This window comes from Bos mutus, chromosome 15 (assembly GCF_027580195.1).
Source record: "Bos mutus isolate GX-2022 chromosome 15, NWIPB_WYAK_1.1, whole genome shotgun sequence".
Classification (NCBI taxonomy): Eukaryota; Metazoa; Chordata; class Mammalia; order Artiodactyla; family Bovidae; genus Bos; species Bos mutus.
The window spans coordinates 62,439,451-62,456,975 of NC_091631.1; the positions used below are offsets into that span (position 1 = coordinate 62,439,451).

A 17,525-nucleotide genomic window follows, 5' to 3' on the forward strand; every position below is an offset into this window, starting at 1 on the left:
TGGGATCTTGTTCCCTGACAGGAATGGTATCTGGGCCCCATGGATAGGGAGTGAGGAGTCTTAAGACACAGGACCACGAGTAGTCTCCCTAAACAAAATATTTCAGTAAATTTTCTTTGACAAAACCTGTGGATTAGTGTCCATAGATCCACTCAATGTATTTTAATCCTGATGCCAAAATAATGTAGACTGATTAATAATCCTTAGTAAGAGGCTGCGCTCGTTTTGGAGCAAAGCTAGAGCAATACTATTAATGTTACCAAAAGGAGGGTGTGAGGGGTCCGGCTGCTCACTGCTCAAAAGGCCAGTTTGGTGTAAAGGAAAGTTTGGTTTATTTCAGTTGCCGGCCACTGTGCAAGGAGGGTGGTAGACATCTGTTCAAAGGCCACCTTCCCCCTTGACAAGCAGTAGGTGACAGCATTTATAGACAGAGTGGGTGGGGGTGGGGGGATGTCTAAGGCAGAAACAGCACGGTCCTCTCTAACAGTCATCTTCAAATTGGCCATCAGTGGTCTGACCAGCATCATCTTGGTGGTTTTAGGTACAGATAATCTTCAGTTCTGGAAGGCACTTGTTCACACTTCTTTGCAGTCAGTTCTCAGAATTGTGACAGTTCATGTCCTGGGTACAGTCTGGTCATCATGTCGTTAACGTTTCCACCTGGGGTTTTAGTATCTATAAGACAGCTCACAGGATATGTTTCAGAATACTATCTACAGACCTTGAGAAAGAACTAAAGGTCCTTGACTATGCTTAATGAAAGTGAAAGTGAAGTCATTCAGTCGTGTCCGACTCTTTTCGACCCCGTGGACTGTAGCCCACCAGGCTCCTCCATCCATGGGATTCTCCAGGCAAGAATACTGGAGTGGGTTGCCATTTCCTTCTCCAGGGGATCTTCCCAACCCAGGGATTGAACCCAGTTCTCCTGCATTGCAGGCAGACACTTTAACCTCTGAGCCACCAGCTTAATGATTACATTATTATTATTTAGTCTCCTTAGACTGTTTTCCTTTGTCTCAGCATTTCTCACTTCTCTGATTAAACTTATTCTTTGATTAAAGTTTTCCACAGGCAAAAGGCAGGCAGAGGACATCGTCGGGGGGCAAGTACCATATGGTCCTGCTCCATTTCACTAGTGCTACTTTCTGAGGAAGAGTTTATGTTTAGAAAATACATATAACTTTATCCATAAATTTGGAATCTACATGAATGGTTGACTATATTTCCTGGTCCCCATTTTCCTGTGGGGGTAAAATGTTGAGCCAAACATGACAGATCTTTGTTGGCAAAGTAATGTCTCTGCTTTTTAATATGCTGTCTAGGTTGGTCATAACTTTTCTTCCAAGGAGAAAGCATCTTTTAATTTCATGGCTACAGTCATCATCTGCAGTGATTTTGGAGCCCAAGAAAATAAAGTCTTTCACAAATCTAATCTCTTTTAGTTCTGGAGGTCAGAAGTCTGAAATCAGTTTTACTGGGCTATAGTTAAGGCTTCAATTGACAGAGTTATTTACTTCTCATGGCTCTAAACTTCTAGTGGCTGCCTTTACTCCTTGGCTTGGAGATTCCTTGATCTTCAAAGTTATTACTCCAACTTGTGCTTGTGAAACAGAGAAGGGCCATGTGGGGCTCCCAGGCATGGAGAACTTTCTGTCCCCCATTTCTTGTAAGAAAGACTGCAGCCATTATGACCTTTCCTGAGTTCCAAAGGGTGGAATGGAACAGTTGGTAATTAAGGGAGAAGCAGCCAAGAAAGCACCTGAGGCAAGATTAAAGGGACCAGAGCAGCTTATCAAGATTAGGAGCCAAGAACCTGAGATCCCTCAAACACCAATCTTGTCAGGGACCCTCACCTTTGACTCCCTGTTATAAAATCCCTCATCAAAGTTCTTGGGGTTGAGACACACAGTTTTTTGAGACAGGAGCCTGATGTGTCTCCCTTTGCCTGGCAAAGCAATAAAATTTTCTTTTTCTACTACAAAGAGCCCCTCGATGAAAGTGAAAGAGGAGAGTGAAAAAGCTGACTTAAAACTCAACATACAAAAAACTAAGATCATGGCATTTTGTCCCATTAATTCATGGAAAATAGATGGAGAAACAATGGAAACAGCGAGAGACTTTATTTTCTTGAGCTCCAAAATCACTGCAGATGGTGACTACAGCCATGAAATTAAAAGATGCTTGCTCCTTGGAAGAAAAGCTATGACAAACCTGGACAACATATTAAAAAGCACATACATTACTTTGCCAACAAAGGTCTGTCTAGTCAAAGCTATAGTTTTTCCGGTATTCATGTATGGATGTGAGAGTTGGATAGTAAAGAAGACTGAGCACTGAAGAATTGATGTTTTTGAACTTTGGTGTTGGAGAACACTTGTGAGAGTCTCTTAGACTGTAAGATCAAACCAGACAATCCTAAAGGAAATTAATCCTGAATATTCACTGGAAGGCCTGATGCTGAAGCTGAACCTCCAATACTTTGGCCACCTGATGCGAAGAACTGATTTATTGAAAAAGATCCTGATGCTAGGAAAGATTGAAGACAGGAAGAGAAGGGGATGACAGAGGATGAGATGGTTGGAATGTCATCACTGACTCGATGGACATGAGTTTAAGCAGACTCTAGGAGTTGGTGATGGACAGGGAAGCCTGGCATGCCGTAGTCCATAGGGTTGTAAAGAGTTGGACATGATTGAGCGACTGAACTGAACTGAACTGAACTTTCTACTACACCCAAAACTCTGTCTCTGTGATTTGATATTGGACCAGTGTACAGAGAGGGGCTTCCCAGGTGGCTTAGTGGTAAAGAATCTGCCTGCTAATGCAGAAGATCTCCTGGAGAAGAAAATGGCAACCCACTCCAGTATTCTTGCCTGGGAAATCCCAGGGACAGAGGAGCCTGGTAGACTACAGTCCAAGGGGTTGCAGAAAGTCGGATACAACTGAGCATGCACATGCAGATACAGAGAGATTTCATTCAAATTTGGGGTTTCTGTAGCTGCTATCTTCCTGGGTCGGGAAGATCCCCTGGAGAAGGAAATGGCAACCCACTACAGTACTCTTGCCTGGAAAATCCCATGGATGAGAAGCCTGGTGGGCTACAGTCCATGGGGTCACAAAGAGTCGGACACGACTGAGTGACTTCACTTGGCAGCTGCTAAACTTGGAGTTCCTCAAGCTACATTTCATTTTCTGAAATCTATTTTCTTTCTTAGAATCTTCTCATGGCCTGCTCCCCACTTTGGCCATCTGAACCTTGCCCCGGGAAGGACGCAATCAGGGAAAAGTGGTCCCAACTCTTTCTCTTGTCTTTCTTATCTCCTTTCCAGAAGCAGGAGTCTACAAGACCCACCAACGTCCTCATGTCAATGAATCAGGAACTTTATGACCCCAGTTCCTAGTCCCAAGGGCCTGCACAATCATGGGAAGCCATGACCCAGGTCCAGAGCACCCTAGCTGAGTGCCAGGGGTTGGCATTCTTCTCTGACACCTCAGAGACAATTCTGAATGTTGAAAGGCAAAATGAACACACCTGTAAGGAAGGAGACACACCTATTTCCTGCCATATCAGTTAAGTAAACATCTTAGAACCAACATCCCTCCAATATGAGCTGGTGAGCCCTAAGGGCAGAGGAAGGAGACCACCTGTGATCTAGCAGCCATCAGACTGCAGCCACTCCCTACATTGACACCAAAGAAGCTCAGGATGTGAAAAAACACAGGTTACTGTCCCCAGATAGCTGAGATACATATGAAAGCAATAATTTCAATGAGCCCAGACTCTTGTATCTTCCCATACATAGAGAGGATCTTCCCTGTAGCTCAGACAGTAAAGAATCTGCCTGCAATGAAGAAGACCTGGGTTCGATCCCCGGGTCAGAAAGATCCTCCAGAGAAGGGAATGGCAATCCACTCCAGCATTCTTGCCGAGAATCCCATGGACAGAGGAGCCTGGCGGGCCACAGTCCATGGGATTGCAGTGAGTCGGACATAACTGAGTGACTAACACTAGTACTACTTTTATACACAGAGAAGCCCTAAATCCCTTAACTTGGGATAATCTGGTTTTCTTTAAATAACAATAATCTTTTGATGTTCAGACTACCTCCCCTGTGCTGTAAAACTTCTGTATAATCTGGTTCCTTCTTGTGCCTCTCGGGGCAGTTCTCTCAGGGTCACTTGAGATGCTGTCTCTCAGGCTTGAAGTCCTAAAAGTTTCCACCTAATAAAACATAACTCTCAGCTTTTAGGTTGTGATTATTTTTCAAGTCAACGACATGCTTCCAGGATCCTTTTAAGATAGGACACAAGATTTTACCTGTGTTTTCAGTAGAAAGGAGACACAGAATAAAGCATTTTCAGTTCTTTTAGATGGCAAATATCTTTTATGTTAGTCAAAGGGAGGAAGACTAGGTCAGGGGAAGGGTTAGCTGGTCCTTTCAAGTTAGCAGAGGTCAAGAACTAGAGGCTGTAGTGATGCTGAGCAGCGCCCTGTGGGGCTCCCGGCCATGGAGGCCTTTTGTTCTCTCATTTCTTGTATGTAAGACTGCAGCTTCCAAGACCTCCCCTGAGTTTCAAACAGCAGATTCATACAGTTGCTTATCAAGGAAGTAGCAGCCTTGAGATAAGGCTCATCCTATATTAGGAGAGGCACCACCTGAGACTCTGCACACAACTTAATTTTGTCAGTTGGTGTTGTTCAGTTGCTCAGTCTGACTCTTTATGATCCCATGGTCTGCAGCACGCCAGCTACCCTGTCCTTCACCATCTCCCAGAGCTTGCTCAACCTCGTGTCCATTGAGTCGGTGATACCACCCAACCATCTCATTCTCTGTTGTCCCTTTCTCCTCCTGCCTTCAATCTTTCTGAACATCAGGGTCTTTTATAATATCAGCTCTTTGCATCAGGTGGCAAAGTATTGGAACTTCAGATTTAGCATCAGTCCTTTCAATGAATATTCAGGACTGTTTTCCTTTAGGATGGACTGGTTGGATCCCTTTGGAGTCCAAAGGACTCTCAAGAGTCTTCACCAAAACCACAGTTCAAAAGCATCAATTCCTCAATGATCAGTCTTCTTTATGATCCAATTCTCACATCCATACATGACCACTGGAAAAACCATAGCTTTCACTAGATGGACCTCTGTTGGCAAAGTGATGTATGTGCTTCTTAATACGCTGTCCAGGTTTGTCATAGCTTTTCTTCCAAGGAGCAAGCATCTTTTAATTTCATGGCTGTAGTCACCATCTGCAGTGATTTTAGAGCCCAAGAAAATAAAGTCTGTCACTGTATACATTGGTTCCCCGTCTTTTTGCTGTGAAGTGATGGGACTGGATGCCATGATCTCAGTTTTTTGAACGTAGAGTTTTAAGACAGATTTTTCACTCTCCTCCTTCACCATTATCAAGAAGCTCTTTATTTCCTATTAATTTTCTGCCATAAGGGTGGTGTCTTCTGCATATCTGAGGTTATTGATATTTCTCCCAGAAATCTTGATTCCAACCTGTGCTTCATCCAGCCTGGCATTTCACATGATGTACCCTGCATATAAGTTAATTAAGCAGGATGACAATATATAGCCTTGGTGTACTCCTTTCCCAATCTGGAACCGGGCCATTGTTCCATGTCTGGTTCTAACTGTTGCTTCTGGACCTGCATACAGATTTCTCAGGAGGCAGGTTAAGTGGTCTGGTATTCTCATCTCTTTAAGAATTTTCCACAGTTTTTTGTGATCCACATAGTCAAAGTTCTTGGTTCATCTACTGTTGAAGGCTTGCACAGAGAATTTTGAGCATTACTTTGCTAGCATGTGAAATGAGTACAATTTTATGATAGTTTGAACATTCTTTGGCATTGCCTTTCTTTCTTTGGAATTTAAATGAAAACTGACATTTTCTAGTCTTGTGGCCACTGTTGAGTTTTCCAAATTTGCTGGCATATTGAGTGAAGCACTTTCACAGCATCATCTTTTAAGATTTGAAATAGCTCAGGTGGCATTCCATCACTTCCTCTAGCTTTGTTTGTAGTGATGCTTCCTAAGGCCCACTTGATTTCACACTCCAGGATATCTGGCTCTAGGTGAGTGATCACACCATCATGGTTATCTGGGTCATTAAGATCTCCTTTGTTCTTCTGTGTATTCTTACCATCTCTTCTTAATACCTTCTCCTTCTGTTAGGCCCACACAGTTTCTGGCCTCTATTGTACCCATCTTTGCAGGAAATTTCCCTTGTTATTTCTGTTCTTGAAGAGATCTCTAGTCTTTCCCATTCTGTTTTCTTCCTCTATTTCTTTTCATTGATCACTTAAGAAGGCTTTCTTATCTCCCTTTGCTATTCTTTGGAACTCTGCAAACAAATGTGTACATCTTTCCTTTTCTCTCTTGCTTTTAGCTTCTCTTCTTTTCTCAGCTATTTGTAAGGCCTCCTCAGAAAACCATTTTGTCTTTCTTTTTCTTGGGGATGGTTTTGATCACCACCTATTGTACAATGTTACAAACCTCCGTCCATAGTTCTTCAGTCACTCTGTCTATAAGAGTGGTCAATACTGAGGTCAGATTGATTATATTCTTTGCAGCCAATGATGGAGAAGCTATATACAGTCAGCAAAAATAAGACTGGAAGCTGACTATGGCTCAGATCATGAATTCCTTATTACCAAATTCAGACTGAAATTGAAGAAAGTAGGGAAAACCACTAGACCATTCAGGTATGACCTAAATCAAATCCCTTATGATTATACAGAGGAAGTGACAAATAGATTCAAGGAATTAGATCTGATAGACAGCATGCCTGAAGAACTATGGACTGAGGTTTGTGACACTGTACATGAGGCAGTGATCAAGACCATTCCCAAGAAAAAGAAATGCAAAAAGGCAAAATGGTTGTCTGAGGAGGTCTTACAAATAGCTGGGAGAAGAAGAGAAGCTAAAGGCAAAGGAGAAAAGGAAAGATATACCCATTTGAATGCAGAGTTTCAAAGAATAGCAAGGAGAGATAGGAAAGCCTTCCTCAATGATCAGTGCAAAGAAATAGAGGAAAACAATAGAATGGGAAAGACTAGAAATCTCTTCAAAAAACTTAGAGATACCAAGGGAACATTTCATGCAAAGATGGGCACAATAAAGGACAGAAATGGTATGGACCTAACAGAAGCAGAAAATATTAAGAAGTGGCAAGAATACACAGAAGAACTACGCAAAAAAGATCTTCATGACCCAGATAATCACGATGGGGTGATCACTCACCTAGAGCCATGCATCCAGGAGTGCGAAGTCAAGTGGGCTTTAGGAAGCATCATTATGAGCAAAGCTAGTGGAGGTGATGGAATTCCAGTTGAGCTATTTCAAATCCTTAAAGATGATGCTGTCAAAGTGCTACACTCAATATGACAGCAAATTTGGAAAACTCAGCAGTGGCCACAGGACTGGAAAAGGTCAATTTTCATTCCAATCCCAAAGAAAGGGAATGTCAAAAAAATGTTCAAACTATCACACAATTGCATGCATCTCACACGCTAGTAAAGTAATGCTCTACATTCTCCAAGTCAGGCTTCAACAGTACATGAACCATGAACTCCCAGATGTTCAAGCTGGATTTAGAAAAGGTAGAGGAACCAGAGATCAGATTGCCAACATCTGTTGGATTGTAGAAAAAGCAAGAGAGTTCCAGAAAAATATCTGCTTCTGCTTTATTGACTATGCCAAAAACTGTGACTCTGGATCAGAACAAACTGGAAAATTCTTCAAGAGATGGGAATACCAGACCACCTGACCTGCCTCCTGAGAAATCTGTATGCAGGTCAAGAAGCAACAGACCTGAAATGGAACAATAGACCGGTTTCAAATCAGGAAAGGAGCACATCAAGACTATTGTCACCCGGCTTATTTAACTTATATGCAGAGTACATAATGCAAAATCCTGGGCTGGATGAAGCACAAGGTGGAATCAAGATTGCTGGGAGAAATATCAATAACCTCAGATATTCAGATGACACCACCCTTATGGCAGAAAGCAAAGAAGAACTAAGAGCTTCCTGATGAAATTTAAAGAGGAGAGTGAAAGTTGGCTTAAAACTCAACATTCAGAAAACTAAAATCATGGCATCTGGTCCCATCACTTCGTGGCAAATAGACGGGGAAACAATGGAAACAGTGAAAGACTTTATTTTCTTGGTATCCAAATTTCACTGTAGATGGTGACTGCAGCCATGAAATTAAAAGATGCTTGCTCCTTGGAAGAAAAACTATGACCAACCTGGACAGCATATTAAAGAGCAGAGATATTACTTTGCAACAAAGGTTTGTCTAGTCAAAGCTATGGTTTTTCCAGCAGTCATGTATGGATGTAAGAGTTGATCTATAAAGAAAGCTGAGCATTAAATAATTGATGCTTTTGAACCGTGGTGTTGGAGAAGACTCTTGAGAGTCCCTTGGATTGCAAGGAGATCCAACCAGTCCATCCTAAAGGAGATCAGTCCTGAATATTCATTGGAATTACTGATGCTGAAACTGAAAGTCCAATACTTTGGTCACCTGATGTGAAGAACTGACTCATTGGAAAAGACGCTGATGCTGGGAAAGATTGAAGTTGGGAGGAGAAGGGGTCAACGTGGGATGAGATGGTTGGATGGCATCACCATCTCAATGGACCTGAGTTTTAGCGAGCTGCAGGAGTTGGACAGGGAAGCCTGGTGTGCTGTAGTCCATGGGCTCACAAAGAGTAGCACACAACTCAGCAACTGAACTGACTGTCTATTACATTTAATCCCTTGAATCTTTTTGTCACTTCCACTGTATAATGGTAAGGAATTTGACTTAGATCATACCTGAATGACCTAGTGGTTTTCCCCACTTTCTTCAATTTAAGTCTGAATTTTGTAGTAAAGGGTTCATGATCTGAGCCACAGTCAGCTCCTGGTCTTGTTTTTGCTGACTGTATGGAGTTTCTCCATGTTCAGGTGCAAAGATATAATCAATCTGATTTCAGTATTGACCATCTGGTGATAAGCATATGTAGAGTTGTCTCCTGTTGTTGGAAGAAGGTGTTTGCTATGACCAGTTCTCTTGGCAAAACTTTGTTAACCTTTGCCCTTTCATTTTGTACTCCAAGGGTAAACCTGGACTCTACACACACCTTAATCTTGTCAGTAACCCCACCCTTTTAAAACATCGCTGAAGAAAGCTAGAGTTTTACTGCCTTGAGCCTTATCACACCCCCCTGCCAGACTATACAACTTTTACCTATTCACCAGGGACGGGGGCATTGTTCTAGAAACGCTAGCCTTCTGGATTCCCCGTTTGCCTGGCAAAGAAAGCAAGCCACTCTTTCCTTCTCTATGGTTCTGACTCCCTATTTCTGTTTGTGATTGGTACATAGAGAGTCAAGCTTTTGGCGGCAGTAGCTAAATCACCGCTTCTTAGGTTAGTACACTGGCATAACCTCGATTCACCTCATTTGCTGATTTTAAATAAAGAACTTGAAATGCATACTGGGTGTCGCCCAGCAGTGAAGCTCCACTGCCAAGGCGGGAAAAAAAAAAAAAAAAAGCGCCTTTTCTCCTGCTGCTGCTTGCTCTCGGAGGTGCCAGACTGTCATCTGCTGATGGATCGTCTGGCCCCAGGGCCTTGACAGTTAATGATTTGCCGCAGAACGAGTCCGCCCAGCAGAGGTGAGAGAGGGACGCCGGCGAGAGCGAGAGCGCGGACCCACTGGCCGAGCCAAGCCCCCACCGGCCGCACAAGCGCCGCCTCCCGTCTTCCGGGACCCGGCACTTCTAGGGGTTCCGGGCGCCGGAGACCGCGGGGCTCCCATGGAGGCCGCCTCGCCGGCGGGACCTAGCGGCCGGCAGCCGCACGCGCCGGGCTCGGCCAGCCTGCTGCTCTGGATCAAGGGCAAACTCTTCACCTGGTGAGTGGAGGGCAGTGCCCCGCGGCCGGCTGGGCTGCGGGCGCCGCAGGGAGCACCCCGGCTCGGGCTCGGCGGCCGCGTGCGCTGGGGAAGCTGGTTCAGGCGGCTCAACACGTGCCGCTGGGGTTTTACTCCTTACTGGCTTTATGAAGCTCTTGGTGTCCCTCCCTGGGCTCCCTCTTAGAAATCGTGGGGATGTGTTTCATAAGATTTGATGGGAAATTCTTTGGGCATCGTTAGGTCTGTCCCCGGTGGCTTCCCAGCCTGCAGGGGATGGAGCCCCCAGGGATGCTGTGAAGGAGGGGTCCCCACCCTCGGGCTTGGTAGGTGGGTAAGCTCCTCTCCCTGGAGCCTGTGTCCGCATTCCACTGCTGCGGAGCCCAGTCCACTCAGTTGAGTTCACCCAAGTGAAAAATCGGGGTTGAGTTTTCTGGTGCCGCCTGGAGGTAGTCGAGAGCCAGCTCCTTCCTTGGGCTGAGATGAGAGGCGACGCAGCCACCTTTGGGTCCAGGGTCCTCAGAGAAGCTGCTTCTGTTGTCACCATGCTCTGTGGAAAATAGAAGTGTGTTTAAGGGATTGGGAGAGACTCTGGGTCGGGGAAAACATTTTTGTGGTCGGTGGACGACTTGTATCCTGGAAATAGAGATAACTCAGGATCTAAATAATGAAAGCCAGCATTCATGGAGCATTCACAGTCAAGTACTGTGCTTAGGAATTTTATGGATAATATTATTTAATCCTTACCACTTTATGAGATGGCACTGTTGTTATCCCTACTTTGCCGATGGAGAAACAAAGAAAGCTAAAGCAACTTTGCAAGGCCATGCAACAACCGGTAAGGAATGACGCCTGTCCACCCCAGTCTCAGCTGACCTGAAGTGCTCCTGGCCACTGGCTCATTATGACACAGGCATTCCCCGCCCCCCCTCCCCTTTTTTCAGATTAACAAATCGAATTTTTCATAAAAGGTTGTGAAAACTATGTCTTGAAAAGTCATACCATTTTCAAAACTAGATCGATAATGGTGTATATATTTTTGTCATGTAAATAAGAATAGTTTTAAACAGCTGTATATCTTTAAAGGGGAAAGGTGGCCAAAAATCACCTTGCATTATCCAGCAATATACAGTATGCCTGATAATTTAGACAGAAGTTCTCAGCTGGGAGGCAGTATCTAAGAGTACATGTCTTAGAGTAATGTCTAAGAGTACAGACTCAAATTCTGTTTGTGCCACTTATCAGCTGACTGACTGTGGATGAGTCATTTAACTCCTCTGTACCCCAGTTTTCTCACTTGTAGAATGGGGATAATAACAGTACCTATTTTGTTGTGATATTGCACCACAGGAGTGGCAGACAGCTTGGTTCATGGTACTATTCATGGGTTAGTTTCATTCATCATCAGCCCCCAATTCTTGGGTAATAGGAAGGCGTGGTGTTGCTTTAGGAGATAACAGCAACCCCGAGACAAGACAGACGATACAGCAGATTAGTTTAGCAAGACACAGGAAAGATGAGCAATATTTTTTCCCCTAATGCTCTAATATTTTCAATCTGTTCCATTTTATTAATACGAGGAATATCTCATAGCTTCCTAGACATGAGATTTCTTCTCTCTCTAAACACACTATTTTTGTGTGCCTCCCTTATTGATTTTTATTTTCTTCCCTGTGTGATAGCTGTTTGTGTGCATCTTACATTCCTGATGGACAAAGTCCTTAACAGCAGGAAGTCAGATCTTTTTTTCCCCTCCACAATCCCACAAGTGAATGAATGAATAAGGGATGACTAGAGTTCTTGAGACTTCCTTTCCACTCTACCATACTCCCTATAATCTTCCCTTTATTGATCTTTATTCTGAGGGTCTTGGGCTGGAGCTTTTGGCAGAGCTCTTTTGTTCATTTAGATTTTCAGTCCTACCTCTGGCAACTGTCCAAACATAAATTCTGATTTGCAGTTTCTCTTTGTCTAACCCAGCAATCAGAAAAATGCATTTTACCCAATAGCCAGTACTCCTTATATTTAGTATTTTAAACTCTCAGTGTTAAAACTCATCTCTTCTGTTAGACTTCAAGAGGTGAAGTAGCTCATTACCTTAGGAGCTGGAGGGAGCTGGGTGGAGGAGTGGTTCCTGGCTAGAAAGCCTGAACCTTTTTAACTTCTCAGCACTGCAGGAAGTTGTTACAGGGATGGGCAGTAATGCGGTGTAGGGAGGAGGTAAATGTGGACTTTAAAAGCCTTCCACGTGGCCTCTGGCCTTCTCTGCCCAAGGGTATATTCCTCTCCCTACCCCCCGCCCCCCAGAACAGTTCTAGGAATAACCCAAAGGTTATTCCTGCTTATCTCTGCTCCTTTCTTCAGGTTCATTTGGAGGAATATGAGATGGCTGCCAGTGCTTATTTCTCTTCTCAACAGTGCTTCCAGAAAGTATCTGGCGTCTACCTCCCGCTCTAATCCCTATTGTAACTACTTAAGTTTAGACCTTTATCATTACTGGCACATTTGTCACAGCTTCCATTCATGCCTTCATCTACCCTAAATCATCTCATTACAGAGGAACCAGTGAAGTGAGTAAAGTCGTTCAGTCGTGTCCGACTCTTTGCGACCCCATGGACTGTAGCCTACCAGGTTCCTTTGTCCATGGGATCTTCCAGGCAATAGTCCTCGAGTGGATTGCCATTTCCTTCTCCAGGGGATCTTCCCAACCCGGGTATCGAACCCGGGTCTCCCGCATTGTAGACAGACGCTTTACCGTCTGAGCCACATGCATGTCCAGAGTAATGCCAAGTAACACTGAAGGGTACCAATAACTGCCATCAAATGAGAATTTTACCCCCAATAAGGTATCCTTCAGGCTTCTCTAATAGCTCAGTTGGTGAAGAATCTGTCAGCAATGCAGGAGACCCTGGTTCCATTCCTGTGTCGGGAAGATCCGCTGGAGAAGGGATAGGCTTCTAACTAACATTTCATCAGCCCTTATAAAAAGTTTTTTTAGTCCCTTTGATAGCAGGTTGGACTTCCCTGGTGGCTCAGATGGTAAAGCGTCTGCCTACAATGTGGGAGACCCAGGTTCGATCCCTGGGTCGGGAAGATCCCCTGGAGAAGGAAATGGCAACCCACTCCAGTACTCTTGCCTGGAAAATCCCATGGATGGAGGAGCCTGGTAGGCTACAGTCCATGGGATCGCCAAGAGTTGAACACGACTGAGTGACTTCACTTCGCTTTGATAGCAGGTAAGTAATTTGCCTAAGGGCAGATTGCTGTTGATGATCTCACAGAGGCAGCTGTGAGCAGGGGCTTCACATCTTAATTCCCTGCCCAAGAATTGAACCTGGGTAGCGCAGTGGGAGAAGGCGATGGCACCCCACTCCAGTACTCTTGCCTGGAAAATCCCATGGACGGAGGAGCCTGATAGGCTGCGGTCCATGGGGTCGTGAAGAGTCGGGCACGACTGAGGGACTTCAATTTCACTTTTCACTTTGATGCATTGGAGAAGGGAATGGCAACCCACTCCAGTATTCTTGCCTTGAGAATCCCAGGGATGGGGGATCCTGGTGGGCTGCCATCTATGGGGTCGCACAGAGTCGGACAAGACTGAAGTGACTTAGCAGTAGCAGCTCAGTGGTAAAGAATCCTTCTGCCATTGTAGGAGATGCAAAAGACTTGGGTTTGATCCCTGGGTCAGGAAGATCCCCTGGAGAAGGGAAGGGCTTACTCTAGTATTCTTGCCTGGAGAATTTCATGGACAGAGGAGCCTGGTGGGCTACAGTCCATGGGGTTGCAAAGAGTCAGACATGTGTCCTACTTAGCAAACAGGAGGCTGGTTTTAAGAGTCTGGCATGAAGCCCATCTTTCTCTTGCTCTAAGAAATGTAAACAGGTGGCCAGTTGTAAATGCCTAACTGTGGCCCAACTGTCTTCTGCCCCAGGGAGAGGCAAAGTTGAGATAGTTTCATTTGATTCATGTTGTTGTTGTTTAGTTGCCAAGTGGTGTCCGACTCTTCGCAGCCCCATGGACTGTAGAATCATTTGATTCTAAACTAAACGTTTGCAGTACTGTTTCAGAAATCTCACTGCATCATGTTGAGGGTGAAACCTTTTGGCTTCCTCCCATTACCTGCACAGTGGTTTGCAATTTGGGGAAGCTCTTGGTGAGAGCACTGAAGTTTCCTCTGGGTCCATTATGGGGGCAAGATGGGAAATAGAAGCTGGTGGGCTCCTGGGCTGGCCTTTGTCCCCTACTCGGTCCGTGGCTTTGCCTGTTTTACAGTTGGGCTTTTGTGCAAGGTGTTTGAAGACAGGGTTCTGCAGTTAAAACAAGGCTGAGAGCCGCTGGTTACTGCATGGAGCTCAAGCTGTGGCTGTTGGTACTGCTTCTGGCCGCTGTTCCCTCCTTTTCTTTCCTCTCCCTCTCCCTTCTTCCCTCCTTTGTCTTCTCCTCACCTGAACACAATTATTATATTTTTAGAGGTTTTTATTATGATAAAATATATATATATATAACATAAAGTTTACTGTTTTAACCATTTTAAGTGTCTAATTCAGTGACATTACGTATATTCACAATGTTGTGCATCCATCACCACTCTCCATTTCCAGAACTTGTTAATTATTCCAAACGGAAACCCTGAACCTGTTATCCCCTAACTCCACATCCCTTTCTCCTCACAGCCTTTGGTAACCACTATTCTGCATTCTGTCTCTACAAATTTGACTATTCTAGGTCCCTTTTATAAATGGAATCATGCAAAATTTTTCCTTTTTTTGAGAGCTCAAAGTTCTTGACATGAACTGTGAGGCTGTCTATCACTGGCCCACTTCCCTCTCCAGGCTCATTTCCCAGGACGTGCATCTCTCATGTGGTGGCCCAGCAACACCAGCGTGCCTCTGAGTGCCTTGCTGCCACACGTCATAGTCCATGTCTTTATACTCGTACCTCCCTCCTTGAATGCTTTCCCCTCTGACCTCATGGCTGCTTAAAGACTCTTTGCGGACAGCACTAAGTCAGGCAGTCTTCTTCCTTGGCTTCTTGCTGTCTCTCTGTTGGGTGCCCTTCCTGTATGCTCTTCTGTACCTGTTTCCTAACTCATTACATTACCATACTGTAACAAAAAAGTAGTTTTCATGAGCTACAGCTATGGAAGAAGCAAATTGCCTCTCAAGGTAACTGCTTGTGTACATTAGTTTTGGTAGGTTTATTAAAAAGTTATAAAGCTTCCTTATATTTTTATTTACTGAGGAACATCAGAGAAAATGAAGTATTTCATGCAGGTGAATTTTACAGGTAACTCACTTTTTAAAAAATATTAAGACTTACTTTTAAACCAATCAAAGTGGCACTGTTTATGTAATGGATTACTCACTTCTGTTGTCATAATTTTGGGCAACAGTTCTTCACCATTTAATTGGTTTGTATCAAACAACTGTCTAGGTTAGGACCACCCACTGAAATACTTAGTGAGTCCATTTGCAACTAATTCTGGAGATTTTACCAAGGAAAAAATCCATCATTTAGAAGTCTTCATGGTATATTTAAAATAGAAATGAGACTACTCGCCTTTTAATAAACAAAGTGCATTCAACATAGTACCTTTTCTTAATGATTCAGGATCATCATTATGATGATTATGATAATTAAAATTATTCTGCTGAGTAGTCATAATATGCTAAGAGGCCATTTGAGTTAATATTTTGTCTTATTTTTTTTGGACTTCTTTCTCATAGTTGTCACACATGTTTTTTTTTCTGTATTATGGAGTATATCTAAAAGTCTACATTTTTCTAGATTATGACTTCTAACCTATTGATGCTGTAGAAACTAGATAACTCATTTCTTAGAATTGCTCATAGTCAACGTATAAATAGGCCTTATTTATAAATCTTTATAAATAGTATAAAGATTTAAATGGTTTTTATTTTAATAAATTATAAAAACTTTAAGTCTACAGATTGTGGGATTTCTTTTTAGATGGTTAGAGGGGTCTTTGTTAATTAAAGTCATCAGATAAGTAATATGTCATGAAAACTTGGTTATTTATGCCAATGATGCAGAGAAAGATTCCATTAAAAACCACCTGTGAATCTCAGACTTCTTTCTAGTCATTTCTTGGAAGTCAGAGTATTTAAGGAAAGTATTGACTCAGTTTCTGCAGTCCAGCAAATCCTACTGAGATCTTGAGGCTAGTATTACTATGCTATGTGATTTAGAGCTTCCCAGAGTAGTACTCTGCAAAAGAGTACTACAGAATATTTTTTGAGTTTTTGTATTATGATGGAGTATAGCTGACTAATAATGTTGTGATAGTTTCAGGTATACAGCAAAGCTACTCAGCCCTCTGTATACATGTATCTGTTGCAGGAAGGGGGATCCCTTCCAGGGTCCAAGAGAACTGTTGTCTAACACTCAGAAATGAATTGTCCAAGGAGACATACATGCTGACAAAGCAAGAGATTTTACTGGGAAAGGGCGCCCGTGCAGAGAGCAGTAGGGTAAGGGAACCAAGGAGAACTACTCTGCCATGTGAATCGCTGTCTCAGGCTTTATGGTGATGGGATTAATTTCTGGGTTGTCTTTGGCCAACCATTCTGACTCAGAGTCCTTCCTGGTGGCGCACACATTGGTCAGCCAAGATGGATGCCCATGAGAAGGATTCTGGGAGGTGGTCTGACACGTGGTGTCTCCTTTTGACCTTTCCTGAACTGGTTGGTGGTGGCTTATTAGTTCCACTGTAATGGACTAGGACTTCCTGTTGTAAAATAACTCATGCAGATGGTTATTACTATGGTGCGTGGCCAGGGTAGGCAGTTTCAGTAAGTGTGCTTCCCCTAACATATCCATTAGAAGAATATTTCTTAAGCTTTTCACTGTGGTGTCAAGTCAGAGATAAAATAATGTTAAAAGCCAATCTTTGTTGAGTTAACTTTACTTAGTATACCTAGAGCAACCTCACTATTCCAGGACGTCATGTGGATTAACTCATGTAATCCTTACAATAATCCTCTGCAGTGTTATACTGGCATTTCCAGTCCCCTAGACACATTTGGAAGCTGAGGCACTGGGAGGTTAAATCTCATTCCCTAATGGGATTAGTCACATGGCAGTAAGGAAAGCAGCCAGGTTTCATTTCCTCCAAGTCAGTCTGGTCCCAGCGCCTGGGCTGCTACCACTGTGGTGACCCTGCCTTCTCTGAGCTGGGCACCAAACAGAAAAATCAAGCCCAGGACAATTTTACCCCCTAGAGTTTTTGCTCTGGGCTGTTCATATCCCCTTGGGGTGCCAGGGAGAATATAAAGTCACAGGATAAATATAATTCTTTTCCTGGAGCATCATTTATTTTTTAGATTCCAGTTGCATGGAAGTGTATTAATCATAATCCCTGGCCCATGACATGCTTTCATAGTTGGCCCATGAATGACTAAATTAATTTTTTTTGCATGCAAAATGTTCCTATATACCTACTATCAGCCCTAAAACTGGAATTGTGATGGTCATTTTCATCTACCTCTTTCAAACTGTTGACTAAAAAATTAGTCACATCCTGAAAGTAGAGAATATTTCATTTGGTGGAAATGTTTAGGACTCCTAGCCCAGGAGACAGCATCTCAGAGGCCCTGAAAA

At 43.5% G+C, this 17,525-nt stretch overlaps 1 protein-coding gene across 2 annotated transcripts in view; it reads left to right on the top strand.

Annotated features, from left to right (window-relative positions):
- Positions 1-9,604: 9,604 nt before the first annotated feature.
- The window catches only part of SLC35F2 (solute carrier family 35 member F2), a 58,427-nt gene continuing 50,506 nt past the window's right edge, over positions 9,605-17,525 (top strand). The window contains exon 1 of one of the 2 annotated variants that reach the window (XM_070384280.1): positions 9,605-9,908. The gene's annotated coding sequence lies outside the window, so the exon portion shown is untranslated. The remainder of the gene's footprint in view (positions 9,909-17,525) is intronic. The other variant, XM_070384279.1, reaches the window with a different exon arrangement.